This window comes from Mauremys reevesii, linkage group 11 (assembly GCF_016161935.1).
Source record: "Mauremys reevesii isolate NIE-2019 linkage group 11, ASM1616193v1, whole genome shotgun sequence".
Lineage (NCBI taxonomy): Eukaryota > Metazoa > Chordata > Testudines > Geoemydidae > Mauremys > Mauremys reevesii.
Genome location: NC_052633.1, coordinates 54,459,029 through 54,482,610, shown reverse-complemented (window position 1 = coordinate 54,482,610; position 23,582 = coordinate 54,459,029). Strand labels below are relative to the sequence as shown.

The 23,582-nt window shown below is 38.2% G+C and overlaps 2 long non-coding RNA genes across 6 annotated transcripts in view; both read left to right on the top strand.

The window, feature by feature from the left end:
* LOC120374218 overlaps nt 1-13,113 on the top strand; it is a 60,057-nt gene extending 46,944 nt beyond the window's left edge. For all 5 annotated transcript variants that reach the window (XR_005585939.1, XR_005585938.1, XR_005585940.1 and 2 more), the window contains one exon: nt 12,396-13,113. This is a non-coding gene — a long non-coding RNA (uncharacterized LOC120374218). The remainder of the gene's footprint in view (nt 1-12,395) is intronic.
* Nucleotides 13,114-16,329: 3,216 nt separating this feature from the next.
* Nucleotides 16,330-23,582, top strand: part of LOC120374235 — a 47,806-nt gene continuing 40,553 nt past the window's right edge. The window contains exons 1-2 of the long non-coding RNA XR_005585952.1: nt 16,330-16,415; nt 19,241-19,364. This is a non-coding gene — a long non-coding RNA (uncharacterized LOC120374235). The remainder of the gene's footprint in view (nt 16,416-19,240; nt 19,365-23,582) is intronic.

Below are 23,582 nucleotides of genomic sequence, written 5' to 3'. Positions count from 1 at the left end.
GACCTTTTTTCTTCCCAAGAGCAACATCTGCTCCTTAGCATGCTGCTCATTTACATGGCAATACTCCAGTCGCTCTTCCAGTATGCAGCTTTTTAATAGTAGTGCTGGTGTCTGAGCTCTGGAAGAAACCAAATGGTTTGGGTGTGCTTTTGTGTGCAATGAGTTATTCCTACAGTGTGCTTATTTATAATAATGGGCATTCATTATCATGAGCGAGGCTTTTTTGCTCAGGAGTCATCACAGTACATACTGTGAATGCATCTTGACAATAGTTTGCATTTGTGTATTATGGACCCATAATACATATTTTTGTGTGTGTATACAAATCTGTAATACTGACTGGATGATAAAAAAAAATCCTTAGGAAATTGCATGAACAGTAACTCCTTTTAAAATATTATATCTTGGCCAATTTTTTTTATTTCCAAATATCCTAGTCCACACTGTAGACTAACAGCCTGCCAATTTCACTTAAAAGTAGCCAATTTTTAAGTTACAGAAGCACAAGGAGCAGTGGAATATTCTTTTTTTAGGACTCCTCTAATTTAAACAAAAATTATAACATTTTTATTGCTTTGCCCAAATCTCTGAAAAATGTTTTTGCTGTAATTCAGGCTGGATCATTTTTTCCTGCTCTGTTGTACACTATAAAATTTAGAGCTTGGTTTTCTTTATAAATAGAACACATCATTCAGGATCTATATTGATCTATTTAGTTCCAAGCCCAGATATAGCAAGATCTATTAGGAAACATGAGTCACTTTGTTGTATGTTTATTAATGGTATTTAATTCTTTCTTTCTTTGTTTCTTTGTGTTATTTTTTTTTCCTGAAGCAGAGCAGCACTTTCCAATTATTCTGTGAGCTACGAGAGATTTTTCTCCATATACTGCTCTTCTGTACTGGTGTCCTTAAAGATGCTTTATCTTGCTCTTTTGAGATTGTAACATGATATGTTGTCCTGCACACAATGCCATAAGAAGAAAGTTGAAAATGATGTAAAATAAGAGATGTTGACAAAGTCTCAACCATAGCAGAGCTAGTTGGCTGCTGCTATTGAAATGACTTAAAGGCAGCAGGGAAATAATATTCAAATTGCAGGAATACCCACAAATGTTTGCATGAAAGATTTTTTTTTTGTTTAACTAAGGTTTCGTTGTCAGAAGAAAAAGAATGACCATCTTTTAAGATTTCTCATCTACATACCTAAAAACATTATCTACTGGCATCAAAGGAATAAATGCACAGATTCATTAGAATAATTACAGAGAAAAGAGAAAAGTGGAGTGAGCCTCCTTAGATTTTTAGTTTCATATAGTGACTGCCATGTTAGGAGGGGAAACAGCTAATTAGAATCGCAAAAGACAGTACCAATGCTAAGAAAATGTGCTGTGTGATGAAGGTGGCAGAAGTTGTAAAAGATTTATATTTAATAAGAAGTAAGCAATGACTATCAATGTACAATAGCTTAGAAACAACAGTAATTACCATTCAAATGCTTGGAATTTTGACATAAATGTTATCTAACCTTAAAAAGAATATGGTGGTAAAAATCATATATATTTATCCTGCATAGTTGAATGACTTCTTTCTTTCTGTCTCTAAAACCCTGCACTACAGTGTTTTATTTATTCGGAGTCTAGCTTTTAGACTGTTTAGCCAATCAGAGAGGCTGTAAAGGCCTAGGACCAGGCTTGGTGCTGAGCTCCAAATGCGATTCCAGTCCTGACAGGGGGATTATAGGAAACAGATGACTTACGCTTCTAATTTGTGGCCTTAAATTGCAAACAGAATTTCAGGAGTCGAGCAGAGTAATAAATGGCAATAGAGAAAGCCACACACAGCCAAATCAGTATGTGGTGGTTGTAGGTTAAACTAAATAGGAAGAGACAGGTTATGATGGTTTAGTGTATTACAGAGAAGAAAGTCTTAAATTACTAGTGCTGAGAGGTATTGCACTATGGCAGACAGTATTGCATTGTGTAGTCTACAGATATCACAAGCAGAACAATAAAAAAGCAGGTTTAGCATAAAACCTGTTGCTGGACAAATCTTTTTCCCCTTAGAAATGGAAGCTGTGTTTTATGTTTGTTTTGACCTTAACTATATGCTTGCCCCTTAACATCTGTTTTCTACTGTTGCAGTTTTTCACACCAAATTAACTGTCAGGGATTCAGATAAAAGAAGTGTAAAATGCTTCCAAATTATTTTTGTTGACTTTCAGGACTAAAAAAGTGCCTTGATACTCTTTCTGTGCTGTATTGTAATATTTGGATTTCAAAGACATAAAATATAGTCAAACATTTTCAAAAAATTAAAAATTATGATAGTTTTAAAAAATGAAGCTTATGGCAGTCTTCAGACACATGGCTTTTTGAATAATTAGTATAATGATATCAAAGTAGGTTTTGGGTTAGGTTGTTGAGCTTTCACTCTAAACCAGCTGACTAGTTTTATTATCATTTGGAGCTTCTTATTTATTTAATAAAACATCACATCAAAAGTTTGTTTCATAGTGTTAATTGATTCCTGCTTTTTATGAGCCTTAAATTAGAAAGATATATGCTGGGAATCTACAGAGGTCTAAAGACTCACATGCAGAAACTAATGTTGGATTTGCTTCTCTTATATTGGTATAATTGAAATGCAAGAGAGATGGAGAGACAGAGAGAAGGCTGAGTTTTCAGCATGTGGAGTAGCTGGTGCCACAAAAGCATTGTACTGTACAAAAAATGATACATCAACTGTTAGTGCTTCTTAAGCTTCTTAATTTAAAGGGTATTTTAAAAAATGATATAGCTCTTTTATTTAGGAGTATGGGCGTTACAGAATCTGTGCAAGTGCTTTGAAAAATCCATATCAAATACCAAGTATCATGGTAGGGATTTCTACTATAGAGATAATACCGCTTTAAAATGATAATTGATCAGGCTTAAAAATAATACTAACTCCAAGTTAAAAAATGAGACAAAACAAATCTTTGACCCATTGCAGTACCTTAGCCTGCCATGCTGCATGTGACATAGTAGTGTATACCCCATGCTAGTATCCTCTTGATCAGATAATCCATCATGCTAAAACCTCTAGTCTTTTGAACCACTGTGCCAGTGTACAACTTAGACGTTTTATTTCAGGCATCAAAGCCGGCTTGCAATAGAAATGAACAAAACTGTTGTTATTGCAAAATGGTTATTGTTTTAAGCAGGTCTGTTGATAATCATTGAATATGACTCGCTAAATACATTTTGATTAATCACTTGCAAAAATCATGCTTGTTAGAGCTGCTTTATATTCTGTGTCACTGTGATCTCAGCATAGGTTATAGCTGTTTCTTTATAGCTGATATGATTTTTTTTCTTTAAGTCACCTGGTGAGAAAGGAAAACAAATCTTAGTTGAAAGCTTTTGTCTGCAACACAGTCTCCTCTTTTCATCCCTAGGCTCTTTTTAAAAAAAAAAAAAAAGCTCAATTATTGTCTGTGCCATAGAGAGAAGAATGGGGCCTATACGGGACCTGAACCTTTTTAGATAGGAGATAGCTTTTGTTTTTTGCACCCCATCAACACTGATCACCTAATTAAATTTGATATCTCTGGCTGGAGCAAAATGATTTGTTAATTGTTCTTTGGGAATTTACTTAATGAGTTTAGATGTCTTTTGTACAGTACATGTGGGGGTATTTTGCAAAATGGAGCTGAAAAGAAAAACGGGGGCAAAGGCAGAAGAAAAAGAGTACTGAGAGAGCAAGGTGTAGTTTGAACAGAAATGTTGGTGGACTGCAGTCATTCATTAGTCAATAACAGAAAACAGATCTGAACTGTAAGAAACCCTCCCTGTCAAATATAGCCATGGACATCTGTCAGGGCTTCAGATATTACACCTTGATCAGACCAAGACAGTGACACCATTTTCTTTAACAAACACCAGCAGCCTTTCTTTCTCCTTCATTTTAACATTTCTCAGGGGTTGGATTCCCTTTCTTCTCCTGCTCTGTAGAGAGTAAAAGGAGCTTGTTAACTTGCTTAGATATTTTGACTGCTGATGCACTTTAGCCACTTGCCTGTGGTAACAGTGTCAAAGCATTACTTGGTATAATTGCTGTATTTGCAGTCTGAAGAGTGCTCGGACTTAGTGTTCAAGCAGCTGAATAAAAAAGAAATTGTCATTTTTGAAAAATCTGTGAATTATCCTCAAAGTTGAAACAATGCACAATGTTTAAAATGCCTTCTTTTTTCCCCTTGTATTCAAGAACAAAAATTCAAATAGGTAAACGTTTTGATAAATTGTTTAAAATAGCAAGTGGCACATTAAAGGCACGGTTTTAGTACTTTTTTTTAGGTAGGGGGATTAACCAGCGAGGGTGGAGGGGCTCTATATTTCAATTTCTTCTACATCCAAAGCTACCCATTGGTCCATTACAAGATCATATGCTTGGAGTCTTGGGCTTTCAAGGAATGCAGGATCAGGCCCACAAAGTGTACAAAGTTACAAGCCAAATCATCTTTTTAGTTTCAAATAAGTGCCATAAAATATTTGAGCTCTTGTAATTAAGAAGTAACCAGAGAGTATTAAAAATATTAGTTACACTGACAATTGTGTCACAAGTTATATAGAGTATGGATTGCATGTGACAATTTTTTGATGGTCCTTCATTTAGCAAAGATGTGAATAATTTATAGATGCTCTTATCACATCCATTTTCCAAGTGGAAATTGAGAATATAATGGAGTTTAATTTTATTAATATGCAATAATAGATGGCATTCTAAAGCCATATTTGCTATATACTATACCTCTGTGATATGGTTGCATGCATCACTTGCTGTGTGATTCTTTTTTTCTTTTTTTACATAAAGCAAGACAAGGTGCAGATTGTAAGCAGGATTTGGTCTAGAAAAAAGCCTATGTTTTACGTTGAAACTTATGGACCAGATCTGGTGAGGCAAGCTACTCAATGCCCTCATCTCCCACTCAGCAGCACACTGTGGAAGGAACGCAACCCCATGCATGATCAGGCCTTCTGGCACAAAGTAGATGAAATCAGGATAGTTTTGTCCTATAGATTCTAGACTTGACAACCATTCTAGGGTTCATCTGGACATGGCTGCAAAGAAAGGGGTAGCTGACACAGTAAGCAAACACTTCTTTCTCATGGCCCTTTTTTTGGTTAGGCCAAAGCTCTATCCTGAGGCACATACACTGTGAAGAAAGCAACAGAGCTAAGCCTGTTTTTCTCTCCATAGCTATATAGTATTTCAAAGCCTGCTTTTCTGACACGAGGCCCAAACCTGTGCTGAGTTTATTGTATTATTTTTTTCAAATCCATCAAAAGGTCTATTCAGGACTCTTAGGCAATGTTCCTTAGCTGGAGATACATTCATTGACACCAGGTGGGGATCTGGCCCAACAGGAGAAACTGACCACTGAAAGAGCTCCCTGACGTACCAAAATAAACTTCTTCAAAACCCTGTTTAGATCCCTGACTACCCCCAAACCTGGGAAAACAGATAAGCCTTGCAACATGCCTGGATGGTATTTTCCAATTGCCTATACAGAGGCCCAGTTCTATTATGTTTGGCTTCTCTCCTTGTTGTGGCAGGGGAGCAGGGAACATGTTGATTTCCTTGGAATTGCATGGTGTATAAGCCAGGGCAGCATTTGGTTCATGGAAGTCTTTTAAGGCAGCACCTAGTAAAATGATGTATCCTGCATTTTACTATTGCTTGTAGGCTTCAGTGCTTTCTCTTTCTAATTCAAAGTGAAGCATACTTTGTTTTACCGCCTCCAGATACCTTCTGTGGAGGGCTGATGCAGTATGATGTGCATTTTACCTGGCATTTGGGAGTGTTTGTTTAACACTGGACATGATTACTGCTCATACAGTGCCTGATTCTACAAGATGATGAGCCCTTTCCAAAGGTGCTAAGTTCCCTCTGCTTTCAGAGAAACCAACAAGAGTGAAGGGTGCTCCGCACCTTGCTCAGCACCTTCTCATTCATTATAACCTTACATACATGCCAGATTTGTCTTTACTATATTATTTAGGGCCAGATCCTGCTCTTTCTCCTACTAATGTAAATCTGCAATGGCTCCTTTGAATGTCAATAGAGTTATTGGAAATGTACATGGTTGTACTTGGGATCAGAATCTGTCCTTTCACGTTTTGGGGTTGAAATTTCCTGACTGGGTACATACATCTACACTGCAATAAAAGATGCACAGCCTGGCTGTGGCTGGCCTGGGTTAGCTGACTTGGGCTTGGGCTAAAAATTGCAGTGTAGACATTCAGGCTCAGGCTGGAGTTCCAGGCTCTGAACCCTCACGAGAGGGGGTGGGTCTCAGACTCTGGATTCCTGCCTGAGCCCAAATGTCTGCACTGCAGTTTTTAGCCCCACAGCCCAAACCCAGTAAGCCTGAGTCAGTTGACCTGGGCTCTGAGACTTGGTGCTGCCATGTAGCAGCGTAGACGTACCTTTTCATTGCAGTGTAATAAAAAGACGTACCTTTTTATTGCAGGGCCAGTGTAGACGTACCTGACACCAGTACTCCCCAAGAATTGCCCATTTGATTGTTGCTAGTACAAAATTGCCTTTATGTTTTTGGAAGACTTTGTTCCCTCCCCGCCCCAGCTGGCAGATCTCTCCATTTTAAAACTGCTTTTGAAGGAAAAAATATGGATTTCCAGAAGTAAAGGACTGTGAAAGAGAACTCCTCTTCACAGGCTGGATGCACTGGGGTTGGGGTAAGCCTCTTGCTATATTATACAGAATTGTAACATGTAAGCTATTGTTTTGAAGCTTTACTATGTTATTGTCCTTTCTCATCTGAATAGGATGCGCATATCTCTGGTGGATGTAGGTTAGCTAAGTAAGTCATGCATAGATGGAATTTATTAAGTTTGCATGGTTGTGACAGCTGTGAGTGGGAACAGTAACTCTGAATGTGCCAAAGGCTGGGAGAGGAGGAATTTTTGTATGTGTCTTAAAGGAAAACTGCAGTGTAATTATGAAAGCTATTCAAATCTCTACATTTAATTATGAAGGGGAGAAAGTCACTAAAAATGATTTTTAAAGAGTAATAATCTGACAGGAAGCTGTCACTTGGACAATCTCCTGAGGCAGATTAGGGCAGAGGAAAGTCAGGTTCCATTAAGAGCCATTGAAAATTGGGCATTTTAAAGGTAAATCCATTTAAATGCAGATATATTTATATGTATCGATATAATGTAACAACTGGTTAAATTATCTGTTAAACTGACTAAAATGGTTCTTTTTTACATAGAGAATTTACCTCAAAATAACTTTGAAGCAAGTCTGATTTTCAGCAGCTTCTAGTGGAAACATATGTCCCATTCTGCTTCCTGAGATGAAGTTCACCCTCTTTGCTGTATCATTAAAATGGCAAGCTAATGCTAAATACAAGTAAAAAAAAAAAATCATTTTTAAATACATAGCCCAAATCCTGTTAGCTCTTTAAAACCATATATGTGTTTCAGCCTTTTTAAGCCCCATAACCCAGATTCACACCACCAAAGGGTCAGGCCTGCTGCAAAAGAGGCTATGTCTATTCCGTGGTGGGGAAATGTGTACAATAACCACATCCTGTGGGCCCCCTTTAATCTTGTTATGTACACTGCAACACTGAAGTCACTGAAGTCACAGTAGATTGAGGCCTAAAATAATCCCTCCTGAGCTGCTGAGATATCAGGATGTGTCTTAGAAGACACCTTGTAAGAAGGTGGGTGTATTGCTGCTTTCTGCTACTCCTGTTGGCCAAGGTCTGTTTGTTTATTTGAGCTTTAATGGTCCCCTTACATCCTACTAGGATGGCAAATCCATCCTTGAGCTGTCAGCCAGGAGGTTCCTCTCTTGGGCTGTATGGGCCATTCAAGCTCCCCAGCTGAGTCACACACGGATTCATAGAATCATAGATTCTAGGACTGGAAGGGACCTCAAGAGGTCATCGAGTCCAGTCCCCTGCCCTCAAGGCAGGACCATCCCTGATAGACATTTATCTAACCTACTCTTAAATATCTCCAGAGATGAAGATTCCACAACCTCCCTAGGCGATTTATTCCAGTGTTTAACCACCCCTGACAGTTAGGAACTTTTTCCTAATGTCCAGCCTAAGCCTCCCTGCAGTTTAAGCCCATTGCTTCTTGTTCTATCCTTACAGGCTAAGATGAACAAGTTTTCTCCCTCCTCTTTATGACACCCTTTTAGATACCTGAAAACTGCTATCATGTCCCTTTCAGTCTTCTGTTTCCAAACTAAACAAACCCAATTCTTTCAGCCTTCCTTCTTAGGTCATGTTCTCTAAATCTCTAATCATTCTTGTTGCTCTTCTCTGGACCCTCTCCAATTTCTCCACATCTTTCTTGAAATGCAGTGCCCAGAACTGGACACAATACTCCAGTTGAAGCCTAACCAGCGCAGAGTAGAGCAGAAGAATGACATCTCATGTCTTGCTTACAACACACCTGTTAATGCATCCCAGAATCATGTTTGCTTTTTTTGCAACAGCATCACACTGTTGATTCATAATTAGCTTGTGGTCCACTATAACCCTTGGATCCCTTTCTGCCATACTCCTTCCTAGACAGTCTCTTCCCATTCTGTATGTGTGAAACTGATTTGTTCCTCCCTAAGTGGAGTACTTTGCATTTGTCTTTATTAAACTTCATCCTGTTGACCTCAGACCATTTCTCCAATTTGTCCAGATCATTTTGAATTATGACCCTATTCTCCAAAGCAGTTGCAATCCCTCCCAGTTTGGTATCATCTGCAAACTTAATAAGCGTACTTTCTATGCCAATATCTAAGTCGTTGATGAAGATATTGAATGGAGCTGGTCCCAAAACAGACCCCATGCGGAATCCCACTTGTTATACCTTTCCAGCAGGATTGGGATGAAACTCTCCAGTTCATCATCCCACCCCATGCTGTCACCCCAGAACACCCAGATGGGGAGGAGTCACTGATTCCATCCCTGTGCTGGGTTGACCTACACTAGGCCTGATTTTGATCTTGCAGAAGTAGCTTTATGTTGAGTTTACTTCTGACTTTCACCTGTGCAAATGAGAGGAGAATCAGGACTAGGATTTGAATCTCTTTGGGTTTGATTAGGATTCTGTGGCTGAGAGATCAACTGACCTGTACAGATCAGGGGGCCCTCGAGAGGGTAGATAAGGACAAATAGGGGAAATAGATTCAATATGTGTAATGACCCAGCCACTCCCAGTCTCTATTCAAACCCAAGTTAATAGTATCTAGTTTGTATATTAATTCAATCTCAGCAGTTTCTCATTGGAGTTTGCAGGACAGGCCCAACAAAGAAAATAACAGAATGCCACTAGCCGTCACCTTCAGCCCCCAACTAAAATCTCTCCAGTGCATCATCAGAGATCTACAACCTATCCTGAAAGATGATCCCTCACTCTCACAGATCTTGGGAGACAGACCAGTCCTCGCTTACAGACAGCCCCCCAAACTGAAGTAAATACTCACCAGCAATCACACACCACACAACAAAAACACTAATCCAGGAACCTATCATTGCAACAAAGCCCGATGCCAACTCTGTCCACATATTTATTCAAATGACACCATCATAGGACCTAATCACATTAGCCACACCATCAAGGGCTCATTCACCTGCACATCTACCAATGTGATATATGCCATCATGTGCCAGCAATGCCCCTCTGCCATGTACATTGGCCAAACCGGACAGTCTCTACGCAAAAGAATACATGGACACAAATCTGACATCAGGAATCATAACATTCAAAAACCAGTAGGAGAACACTTCAACCTCTCTGGTCACTCAGTAACAGACTTAAAGTTGGCAATTTTGCAACAGAAAAGCTTCAAAAACAGACTCCAATGAGAAACTGCTGAGCTTGAATTAATATGCAAACTAGATACCATTAACTTGGGTTTGAATAGAGACTGGGAGTGACTGGGTCATTAAACATATTGAATCTATTTCCCCATACTAAGTATCCTCACACCTTCTTGTAAATTGTCTAAAATGGGCCATCTTGATTATCACTACAAAAGTTTTTTTTTCTCCTGTTGATAATACCTCATCTTAATTAATTAGCCTTTTACAGTTGGTCTGGCTACTTCCACCTTTTCTGTTCTCTGTATGTACATATATTTCTTACTATATGTTCCATTCTATGCATCTGATGAAGTGGGCTGTAGCCCACAAAAGCTTATGCTGAAATAAATTTGTTAGTCTCTAAGGTGCCACAAGTACTCCTGCTCTTTTTGCGGATACAGACTAACATGGCTGCTACTCTGACAACTTCAGAAGTGTGTCTCAGGGAAGGAAAGACACAGGTGGTTTTGAACCACCTAGTTTTTTCAGTCCTGGGGTCCCTGAGCACTGACACCATCTCCTATGTAAAACAGAGCATCCTGATGATATGGTGGCTGTCAGTAGCCCACAAAGGCAACCCAGCATCCAGGAATCAGCCTGGGCAGGTATACACCAGCCTGGCACATGGGAACAAGTTGACGAAGGACCTGTGGGATCCTTCCTTTGGCTTGTTAAACTGTGTTCAGGTACTTTGCACTACTGGAATGGTGCAAAGCAACCTAACTGAATGGAGAATCTGGCCCATTGTGTTAGGTAAATATGTATCCACCAATGTAAGGAATTATCTTAATCACTGATGTTTTCCTTTGCTGTAGATATAAGGCTGAATGAGGGAATACAGTACAACCATGAATACAGTTTTAATAGGGCTGTTTTTTTCTATTGTATGATAATTTTTGAAAATTTTTATAACTTAGCATTCCATTTTAGACACTTTCTGAAAAAACTAAATTAATTCTAATTTTACAGGGCTCTTTAGGTGGCATCTTTTAATTTTCACCTTTTCTGGGACTTTTGTTGCAACCTAAGATTTTACTTACAGTAGGTTAAATCCACGTTTTTAATGAAGCACTTCTTTCTCTGTTTTTTGTTGTTAGACCACATGGGATATGTTCTATTGATGTGTGGGGAGTTATGATTAGATGAGAATATACCTCTGAGGAAGCTCATATTATCACACATAAAACATCAGAAATTGCAGAAATGATGTTCACAACTGTGAAAAAACAATGGATTTATCTGAGTTTTTCCTAGTCAGACCGCAGCATCTGAGAGTTTGCTAGGATTTATAGTTTATTAATAAGGGCAGTTGAAAATAAATTGATAAGGGAAGCTGAAAATAAATGTTCCCAAATCAAAACTGAATTTCGATTCAAACACATTCATGACTCGTTTGTGTTTACTTTGTATATTTCATGATAAAATTCACAATTAGCAGCTTGCACTGTATTGGCTATTTTGATAAATTATGTGGCATTTTTGTTCCCTGGTTAGATGACTTTGGAACTAACCAACACGGACTGAACAGCAAATATTATAACTGAATACACAATTTGAAGTCCGTGCTGTGTTGATTAATTAAGTTGGTCACATGAGTTATGTGTTCCAGATAGTAACTGGCACAAGTTTTAGTGCAAATTGTGAATTTTATGTTCACTGTTAATTGTTCAGAACCTGAGGTTCAAATAATCTTGAGGCCACAAAACGTTTGCAGATTAAATTTGTGAATAATGTAGAATAGCAAATAAATCTCTGAATGTTGTGGTCTGTTAAGGTAAAATTATTTATTGTGAATTATTCTCTCACTTCATATTTTGACACAAATCAATGAGGGCTTGATTCTGCACAATTAAAATTAATGGGAGTAGGATCGAGCCCCCCAAAAGAAGCATAGTTATGAGTGGACTATACTTTTCCAGTAATACCCATGTTTCCTTAATGCCACCTAAAGGATGACATCTTAATGAATTTTTGAATGCCACTGCATCTAAATAATGGAGGACAAATGATGCAATACATGTCACCTTTGACTCTTGGTTTCTGATATGTGCTGTTTCAACAAAAGTATTAAAGTAGATTATGGTGGGAAAACATTACCCAAATTCAGTTTTAAAGATCTATCATGTTTTGAAATCCAAGTTCTCTCCTTTTTAGTCATTGTCAGAGAAAAGAAATTCTAACTTTTACAGTGTTTCACAATAGGCACAAAATTAAAACAATCTTAATTCTACACAATTTGTTTTAGTCAGTGTAGACTGAAATCCATTAAAAGCCCCATTATAAAATTAAGGACTATTGTACGCTGTACAAAAAGCAGAGAGTTTTCCTTAATGAATCTATTGTTTTACAGTATCTATTCATTAATGGTGGTATAGAAAATTACTGTACTGCCCATGAAATGCATAGTGAAATAAACTGCACACACATGCTGTAAAAATGGTTCCCTCTGATCCCCTTGTGGTCTCACAAATCATCAGATGTTCCTCTTCTTTGTCTCTCTTCTTTTTTTGCAGACAAGATCACTGAAACTGCAACTTTTTCTGAGCAGGACCTTGAAGCTACACAGAGCGCTCCACTGATTCCAAGCCCAGAGATCTACCCATGCTAAATAATTTGCAGGATTGGGGCCTAAAGTCTGTTTAATAATGAAAGCCTCCAGTGCCTACATACAAGTCTTTTTCAAGAGCATTTAAAAAGAAATCAAAGTGAAATATGGCATTATCTACTTGGACGTAGAGAAGTGCCCAAAAGACACTGATCATATCTCAGCATATGACTTTAAAAATGCTCACATTCTACCCATGCAGTCAATTGCGAGTAAGATTTTCTTCAAAGTTGATCAATAGCAGATGCAAATAATTTAAAAATGAGACCGTCCTGTTAATACTATGAGCCAAAGCAGGAAGAAATGGAAAAACCCAGTTTATGCTTTCTAAATCACTTATCCATGTTTTACCAGCCTTTATCAGAGTTTGTACACTTGCTCCAATTAAATTATTTTTCTTCAGGGAAGCTTGCGAGGCACTTACATAAATTCTCTTAATTTCTAAGTAATGCAGTCCTGACAATCACTTAAGACAAGATAGTTGATACTGCTGTCAGGAAAGACTCTTTTTCAAAAGAATGTTTTTATAGAATATCATTGTGACACTTTGCTCAGATGGATGTCTTTAGCAGAATTTGATTAATGTAATGTAATAAAAGAGATGCACACTAAAGTGTCTGTACATGTCTTGTTAAGTATGTTTGATTCATTATATGTAGTTCTCCTCACTTCTTTTCTCTTTCCTCAGTTCATTTTTTATCATTTCAATAATATATCTATAAATATGAAAAAGTTGGCACTTTCAAAGTCTTTGACATATAGGGCTATTAATTCATAACTCTAAAAAATTGTATCTTTCAACTTGTCATTTTAAAACGTGTACAGTTTATTACAGTAAGTAACCTGTGTTGGAAATTAGATTTTGAACTTTAGCAAGGAGATAAATAAGCTTGTGGACACAGAAGTTATGGAGATGATACCTAGATACAGTGATAAAATAAAATCATATGAAAAGATCACTTACATGAAGATGATAATTTCAGAGTTCCCTGAGGATCACATTAAGATCATATATTGGAAATGAGCTGCAAGTTTAATTCCAATAATTTTAATTCCCAAAAGTTTTACAATATTTAATTTTTTGGTTTTTTTTGTCATTTGTGCTTGTCTCATCCTAGGTACCTTACATATATTAAAAGCACAGTCTTTAATGAATTACATCAAATTACTTTTAGAAAGATTCCAAAAAACCTTCTCATCCCACTTGCCATCTACACCCTTTCTCAATACATTTCCTGCAGCACAGGGAAAACCTGGGAAATCATAATAACCTCATGACTCTATTTATGACAACATTTTAGCGTAACTAGGTTACTTACTTCCCTGTTAGCTAACTGAGTCATGAGGATATAATGATAGTCCTCAACATACTTGGTTCCTGATTCAAACTTAATTTTTTATATTAAAATAACCACCGTGATTCTTTCCTGCTGAGGACATCCTGGGGCTTGTGCTAAGGGCTTCAGGAATCCTTTCAGAGCAAGTGTGACAGGTTGTTGGGCACAATGTGATGCCGGCAGACTTAAGGGTGAGGGCTGAAATGGTAGTTGTGACTGGGGTTTCTCTGTATTGTTTTCAGACATCATAAGGCCAATTTGGTTGGTTGTTGTAAATGTTGTGCTCTAAGGCCTTGTCTGGACTAAGAAGACATGTTACTGCTTCATTGTGGTTTGACTGGTGGAAACTCTTAATTTAGTCACACTGACCCAGTGCAAAATGGAGCATGCACCCAATGACATAAGTGACATCACACACGTGCAGCACATCTACACTAGGGATTTACACTGACATAGCTACACTGGCCTACCTATACTGGTGCAAAAATACCTACTGTAGCCAGGGACTTAGTGAGGAAATAAGAGCCTGGAGGAAGAATATTACTACCCTGTTTTGTTTTGATTGTTACACCTGCTGGATTATGCCATTTGCCCACAGGATATCGAGAGCTGATATCTTGAGAGTCAACATGCCACAATGCAGTGCACTGAGGAGAATGAAAATTTTATACACAACAAACCTAGAGAGGCAACCACATTAAAAGCTGGGTGGTTTGGAGTGTTTATGATAAAGCACAATGACAGACGGGAGGTGGGTTTGTTGGCAGAAGAGAAAAAGGAAGTCATGGTTGCCCATCCAGGAGTGATGGAAAACCACACAATGTAACTGCCAAACAGGTTTTTAAACCAGCAAGTGTCTGAGCATAACACAGCAAGTACAGGAGATGTTGTGGGTAAAGAAATGCAAAATCAAAGCACCCAAATGGGGGCAAATAAATTAGCCATAGGAAACGGAAGGTGTGAGTGGTGGGGACTCAGGATGTAGATAGTACAATGTGCAGTCCTGTCTCTGACACACTTATGGTTTGCTGTGCTCTGGGTGACAGGCTATTACATTATCTGTGGATGCGCTTGTGGCAGAAGCTTGGTCTCAAACTAGTATGCTAGTCTGGGCTTGTGTTAGGTGAAACCACATAGCTTATTAACTCATGTCCTTGAAACACTATGGTGGTTATTCATTATACAGTCACAGCATCAGACAGAGATGCTGGGGTTCAGTCTCAAGACCCACCATTGTACGGTATTTCCCTATGGGAAACCATAGACGACAGGCATCACTGAAAATCAGAACTCATCCCTGCGAACCCAACGGTATGTGATGGGGGTTGATTGTTCTCAACAAAGCTAAATCCCCAGGATACATGAGAAAGTATACTTCTAAGCTTTCTCTCTGTATAACTAGATGTGTATGCACACGGGCAATTTCAGCAATGTGGGGTCTAGAAAAATATTATGGGGAACTAAAAGGCAAGAGAAAAAACTATGAGAGGGTCAGGCACTAAACCATTGTGGAAATCCCCTCCCACCCCCCAAACACACACACAAACTAGGCATGCTTTAGACACTCCTTATTCCTACATAGGAAAGTATATGGTCCTGCAAAATATGTGAAGGTGATCAATGAACCTGCTATCTGACCACAATTCCTTTCCTTTTGTCAATTGGTTGTATAAATAAGGCACTATACTCTTGTAAACATTAATAAAACTATGTCAAAAGACTCAACTGCACTGATTCATGTCAGCATGCACAAATCTTCCTTAGATGTGTTTCTTCACTGGAGGAAACTACAATTATGCCAGGCCTGAATTTCAGAGGTGTTGACAATCTGCCACTCCCAGCACCTTGGAAAAATCACACCTCTACTGTATTTCCATGAAATTTTCTTAAATTAATTTTAACAGTGTGTATTCATTCAAATATTTGTTAATTAAACTATTTTTTGCACAAAACCATTAGTTATTTTCAAATCTCACTTTTCAAAGAATTGCTGTTCCACCCTCACAGTAGAAAGAAAAGAGAACAAAGAGGGGAAGCAAAAGTGAGCCAGCTTGCTAGGAAAAAAGAGCTCTTATTGTCATGATCAATATGTCAGTGGGTGAGTGACTTGGATAAGCTTCCTGAATGATGGCAGAAAGTAAACAGCAATAAAATGAATAAAACAAGCATTTATTAATAAGACCACCACCACCACCCCAGTAAGCAGGGGTAACAGTACACTATATTGCCAAGCACTTTGGGGCTGACTTCTCAAATCAGGTAAATTAGAATAGCTGCATTGATACCAATAGAACTATGCCTATTTATACCAGCTGAAAATCAGTTTTGAGAATCCCTCTAGGAACTCACTTTCTCCCACCTTACTTCCCTTGACACTGTTATCTAAAATAACTTCTATATGTTTGAGGCAGGGCTTTTATATAGCAGTATTGGCCAGCCTATGACTGATTTTTGTCACACCTGTGACACCTTAAATTAGCTACAGGTAGGCTGATTTGGGCCCAGTCACAATTAGTTGCCAGAAAATCACTCACACAGTCACTCTCTTTCCCTGGTGTTAAACAGGGGAGAGAAGGCTCCTCTTCTGTGAGGTAAGAATTTCTACTTCCTTGAGCTGGAGAAGAAAAGGAGAAATAACCTATGTTTACAATGTTACATAATTAGCTAATTCCTTAAATAAGAAAACAGAAAATTCAAAAAGGAGAAATAAGAAAATGGATTTCCTTTCTACAGTGAGGAAAGCCTGTAGACATTTAGGGTTTGACTCTGTTTTTGCAGCAAAGAATTTAAGCATCTCTTTAAATATGAGCAAGCGAGTAGTCCCATGGAAGTTAATGTGTGTTGGAGGAAATCATTAGGGCTATTCTGTATGCTTGAAGTTAAACATGTATTTAATGGCTTTGCTGAATAGGGCCAGAGATGCTTAGATGTTTGTATGTCTGAGTCCTTTGAGGATAGAAGGCAGATAAATAGCACTAAGGCCCTGGCCCAGGTGAATAGACTCTTGCACTGATATGGAAACCCATTAGAATCACGGGGGCTTTTAAGCAGGTGCAGGGGTCTGCCCATACAAAACTCATTCTAGGGCCATTGTCTTTGAATGTTTTACACACACACACACACACACACAAAACCTACCTACCTCTCAAGCTCTGCTCTCAAGGTCCTTGAATAATAGGCAAGGGGGTAGTTAAGAAACTTGTCTCCTGAGAGACTTCTGTTCCCTGATCACAGTAAAACAGCAGGGGGAAAAAATCTTTACCCTCTCCCTGACTCCTCCAGTTCCATTATAAAAGCAACAGCTTAGGTATAATCCACTTATTTACATTTTTTCCTGTATTATTGAATAAAAGCTCAAACTGGACAAAACCTATTTGATTGTTGAGTCTCTTCCTCTGCAAAGACAGAGGCTATATCTTATATCAGGCTGAAAATGGATGACCAATAAATGATCATTTACTAGAGAGAGGGAAAGACAGTTTTGTTTGCTGCTCATAGTAAATGTTCATAGTGTTAATGTACAAGACCATAAACAATTTGAAAAATGCGGAAGGGGCATTACAGGGTGTAGAACGGGTTCTGGAAAAAGGGGTGTATGCTGTGCTGGAAGCATAATAAGGTCAGGGCTGAAAAATGTAACTCTACTGTAAAATCCTCTTTGATAATGGGGTTTCCTTCCCTGTTTCTTTAATGCTGACCTCTGACTTGTCATATCATCTTCCAACAAGAAGAGAAGTGAGAATTAAAAAATGGTAAACTCTTAAACGGTCAAATCCTTCCCCTCCTCCACCTCCCACATTAAACAAATAGCTAGGTTTGGTTTTTAGAACCAGATTGGCATCACTCCATGGGTACTGTTCCTATTGTAGATCCAAAGACCACGTTTCCAGTCCCTCTTTACTGCCCCCCAAAGCAGGGCTCTGAAGAGCTGATGTTCAGCTCACCTCCATGGCCTGCCAGAGGTGCAGAGTTCTTCCATGTACCCACCTACTGTGCAGCAGAGCTGCTGCATTTGCAAAGGGTTGGTCCCATTTGCTCCTAAATGAAATTTACAAATATTCAGTTTATCAGGCCTCATTATCTCTTCCTGGAAGGTAAATGTCTTTACTACCTTGATATAGTTCAATCTTCAATTTAAAAACAAAATTGTTATGTAAAAGTATGTTTAGAAAGTAAATTTTGTATTAGATTAAGTAATTAGTTTTGTAATTCAATCTTTGGTGATGTGTTTTATTTAAGAAATCTGCCTGAGTTTATATATGTCAAATGTTTTACATATAAAAACTACATCAAGTGATTCACATGTAAAAATGACATAATTGCTATTAAATTTAGCAGCCATATGGATGGCGAAGAGAGCTGCTTTATTGGCTTCAGCAACTATTTTTTATTTCTACCTACCTAATGTCAGTATTGCTCTTTGTCAGCAGATAAAACACTTATGTGCAGGAAAATAGTCTCCAAAACCTAACATACAGAGATTTAATGTTAATATAGGAAAGGAAGTGCATAATCCAGAAAAACAAGAAAAACCAAAAAATTGGTGTTATTGTGGAGCTGAGGGAGGGGTTTGTCATTTTTATCAATGAGACTAAACACTAGTTCTTGCAATATGTGCCATGTGAGATTTTATTGCTTTGTTATTTTTAGTACTATAAGAGAGATTAAATGAAATCTGGGATTATTTCAGACAGTGTTAGAAATGTGCAATAAAAGTTCATCATCAGAATCAGGCTGACCCAGTTGGATTTTGCGGCTTTAGGTATTCCTCTATGAATACTCATACAATTAAAGTTCTTCAGCCATAAGTTATCTTGGATGGATGATGAAGTAGGGAGCAGTAAATATCCCTATTAATATGGGGATTTTTCCCTCCCATGGTATTAATGTCTCTAGGATTACACGAGTGGCACCAGTTTTTGTGTATGTTTTTGATCATGAAAAGAGCCTGTGCATGTTGACCGTTACACATTTGAGTTGACCCACTGGTGTGTGAAAAGTTCAGCACATGCATAAGTCTTTGAAGGATCATGGACTCAGTTTATGCTATCTTCTTTTCAGCCTATATTTAGCATTGTCTTTTACAAGAACTAAATGAGGTAAATGTAAATTGATTTAGATTCCCTGTTTTGCTTCTTTTTGTCAGAGGAAGAAGATTACATCTTGTATCTGATTAATTAACTGCTTTTATAGCATTTAACTCTTTATTTACATTTTAAAAATTAATGGACTCAATTCAGCTGACTTGACTCATGTTAACGATTATAAAATGGCACAGATGAGTGCCTTCTACATTGGTCACAAACCCAGACACACACATGGAGTCAAGAAGGCTTAGAGTTTTGTTAAAAGACAGCTGCTCTACAATCAACCTTCAGTTGTTGGGGAAAGTGAGAGCTCTTCCTTGCTTCTTCAGGTGTCAAAGGCCTCCCTTGCCTTTATTCAAGGTGGATTTTGCTTATTCACAAACCTGACTTTCTGGAACCAGTGAAATTTCAGTTCAGGACATGAGTAGATTGTCTTGGTTAAAAATTACAGAGGTAAGTAGGAAACTTGTCACGATGTACATGCAGTGGTAGGAAAGTGGTTGTAGAAAAGAAAGCTATTAAGATATTTGTAACAAAGATCTCTGGATGTAAACAACTGACAATATGACACCAATTATATTTTCCTGTTGCTAGTCAAATGGGCTTTTAAACATCACAAAGGAAATGCATCATATATATGTTACGTACTGCATTTGAGCAGGTTTTGGTGGTCACATTTTGCCATATCCCCAGATTGTCTCACATTTATTTCTCCCTGTCAGTGCAGTACTGTCTTCAGCTGGGTCCAGCTCTGCTAGAGGGTTCAATGACTGTACTGTTGCTGTTTGTAGGGCTGGTTGAGTCCAGATGGTGGGTGCTAGTATCTATTGTCTTGCTTTTCTTCTTGCTGCAGTCCTATCTAATCCTGTGTTGAGATTAATGGAGTTACACAAGGGATAAATTTCCCCAGAATGTTCAGTGCAAAAGTTTTCACAACACAATTAAATCAATACATGTGGTTTTGGTTGGGCCTTTCTTTGTTTTTTGTTTTGGCACTCTGTCTTGAAATTTTTGCAGACAATTTTGCATGGTTCACTTCAGATTTCTAGTTCCAACAGAGTTTATCTGGTGAGAAACCACATGCTAATTTTTCAGGTTCCCAAACATGGTTAAATCTAATCCATGTTCTCAAGAGGGTTAGTAGATTAGTTGATTAGTTTGATCAGTCCTTTATGGGAAGGAGAAAGGAAACGTGCTCTGGGAAACATGAGTCTGTGGTGGAAAGAGTGGCAATATACCCCTGAAAGGCACCACAAGAGGATTAGGTCTGCTGCCTTCCAAAGACCCTGAACAGAGGTAGAAGGCCCACTCAGGAAAATAATGCTAGGTAGGAGAATACTCTTTGTTGGCATAGGCCTGGCACTGGGTTTGTTTCAGGGTGGTGGAATTATATGAGCCCAAAAGCTTTTCTGTAGATTCAGCTACATTACCTAAGTATCCAGACTAAATAAGAGAAGCTGAATTAGGCCAAAAGCTGAAGCTGAAAGATCCCCAGAGTGGAGGGAGAAGAAAGGACCTAATTCTTCTAGGAATTTTAGAAAATATATGTTAAAGTAATTTAAAAATTAGGGTATCAAAAATAGATGAGAAGTTCTGAATCGAGCCCTGATGTAATCGGCCATGACTCCCATTGACTTCAGTGTGAGTGAGGTTTGCTACAGGATTGAGCTGTATGAGAATTAATATTGATTCTGTTCCTAACTTTGCCAGAAACTGGAATCTCCATTTCCCGGCAAATACATACCTATGGTGTTTCATATTCCCCCAGTGAACAATACCAGAGCAAAAACATGCTGAGCACATTGCAAGCTCTGAAATCCCTGGTTGGTGATAATTGTCTTGGTTCAGGTGTTGTCCTTTGTGTTTCCTGTGTGCTTTGCTGAGATGGGTCCTCTGTCATAATACTAATGGCTTATCCTTTTGGAAAGGTGCTTGAGGTGATGTGTGGGGAAGAGAGAAGAGTGTCACTAAATTCACTACAACAGCTACATCTGAAGTGCTAGTCATAGTGGAGGCAGCAAATTAATATTGAACTTTTCACTCTGGCCCTTATTGTAGCAACCTGGTAGGGTGAGTGGAGACTGCAGGAACCAGTGTTAGGAGCTGTTTTTGTCTGCTTCCTATTTTCACCTTGTTCCGTGTTGACGGAGTGGAGAGTAGCTTGTGTGTGAAAGAGCAAAGCGCATTTCTAAAGAGGAAGAGACACCCCCCCCATAATGAAGAGTTCAACTGAAATAAGTGGAGATTTTTTTTTCTTGCATGCCAGATTTCTTGCCACTTTCAAGCTAATCCTTTCAGTTCACTTCAAAATAGTCACTGAAGTAGCTTAGAAAAAGAGAGGAAAAAGATCTTTGATATGCTAGATCAACCAAAAGTTTAAAAAAATCTCTCTTTGTATCTGCCATTTATAATGCAAATCTCAAGTTAGCATTTTGGGCTCACTTTGCTGGGTTCACTGAAGTACCTCAGCATACAAAGAGTGAGATACAGAGGGAGATCCCAAATGACAGAGTGTTTTTGATAGTTCAATAATAAATAAAAAAAGGAATTTAAATCTTTTCATTTTTAAGTACGTTTCACCTCCTGTGTGTGTGTGTGTGTGTGAAAGAGACACTATTACTGTATATTAGTTAAAGACATAGAGCCATATCATTAGTTGATGTAAATCAGCAAAGCTACATTGATGCCAGTTGAGGATCTGGCCCATTGAGTCAGGCATCTCCAGCTACCTTCTATGGATTAGAGAAGAGAATGTGTATTAGCAGTACATGTTTGGACAGAGAACACCTGAATAGGCCCCTGGCTTGCAAAGAAAATACATTTTAAAGGGTCAGGTTCCATAAAGCATACTAGCTTGATTTTTCAAAAGTGCTGAGCATCTGCTATCCCATTGGCTTTGATGGGATTTTTTGGTGCTCCATCTGTATCTCCTTCCACATTTAAAAAAAATAAAATAACCCAAAGCTAACTTTTACTGTGACTCTGGTGACTTCAATAGAGTTGTATCAGGAATGAATTCTGCCTGCTGGGTTTTCACTGGAAGATGCAAACATGTTTATACTTTTATGAACAGGAAAAGGAATGTCATTAGCAGAGATTTAACTTCTATTTGATACTATGCATTGTGTGTATTTTAAAAAAAAATTCTCTGGGTAACTTCACAAAACCTGTAGAAATAGAGGGGATAGAATCACTTTTAAATTTCTGTGGTCTCCTTGGTTTTAACCCTATTACATTCCCTAGCTCTGTTCTGTGAAGGGTACATATGGTATAAAAACATGTTTTTGAAATGCAGCTCCAATAGAAAACCAAATAACTGGCATCGATTTCCAACAAGACCTTGTAGTGAAAGTGACTGAAAGTCATGCTGTACCCTACCCTGCCTTCCTAGTGCACTCCAAGTTCCCATTACTATAATTTTTTTAAACCAAGATTCAAAAGCTGCAATCAGGATGTCACCCAAAACAATGCAAATGCCCAGTTTACCAAACCTCTCTATCTCTTGGTGTGAGGTGCTGTAAAAATGGATTTGAAGACATGGTCCCTTCCAAATGAATCCAGATTGTAAGCTCTCTAGGGAAGTTTCAGTGTGCATGGATAATCAGTCCTTTATTGGTAAACTCTTGTAAGTTCCTTAAATATTTACTGCCTTTGCATGGAAAATGTTGATATTTATATTAAAGCTGTATGGTTTTAACCCTCTTGCTGCTCTCCACTGCACCTGCTGTGTTATTATCTATATCATGCTGAAATTGCTGGTGTCTTTCATTAGATGTGGTGCATATGGTGGCTCAGCAAGTGTGGTTCTACTAGAACATATTTAGTCTATTCTGTAACATGAAGATCTTATCAAATATTCCAAATGATGTTTGTACTCTATTTTTTACTTATGATTGTAATATTCTGCATTGACTTAAGAAATTAGTAGAATAAAACACATCTTGAATCATACATTTTTAAATTTTTATTTCAGTCTATAAAACAACTCCCTATCCAGAACTCTGGATACCCTTCACATACATTTTAAATCAGTATGACATAGGAGTTGCACAATAAATAGTCCAAAGGAACCGCATACAAATGTATTCCTTGGCTGCTGAATACCTGAGGCTGAAACCCAGGCATTAAGCTCAAGTACCCCTTGGCTACTATGCTGCTGCTTCTGGAAAACTTCACCCATCTCATCCCAATAAAGTGCATAACAAGCTGTGGTGGAGGAAAGAAAATGAGACAGTTAATCGGATCTTTATGTTCAGAAATTTTGATTATTTTGTTGAATCTGGGAAATGTTTGGATTAATGTTTTATTGTATATCAAAAGCTAAATTGTCACAGATGGCCTCGGCATAATGTAAAGATAACGGCCTGATCCAAAGCCCATTGATGCCAATTGACTGCACTAGACTATGGATCAAGTTTTATGAGAGTGCAATCTTTAGTGTGGTAGGACATTTAGAGACAAACATAGGATGCATCTTAAATTCAAGGTACAACATTTTCCATTTCTATCAGTCTGAAAAACTCTTAATAAATCTTAAAGCTGAACTTGATTTTAGATGTACATTGAAAATCCCTAAAGTGGTTACCTCTAGATTCTGTTTCATACATAACGTGAAAACCCCGCATTCACAGCTGACGATCCTGACTTGCAGTGAAGTCGCAGGAATGTGCT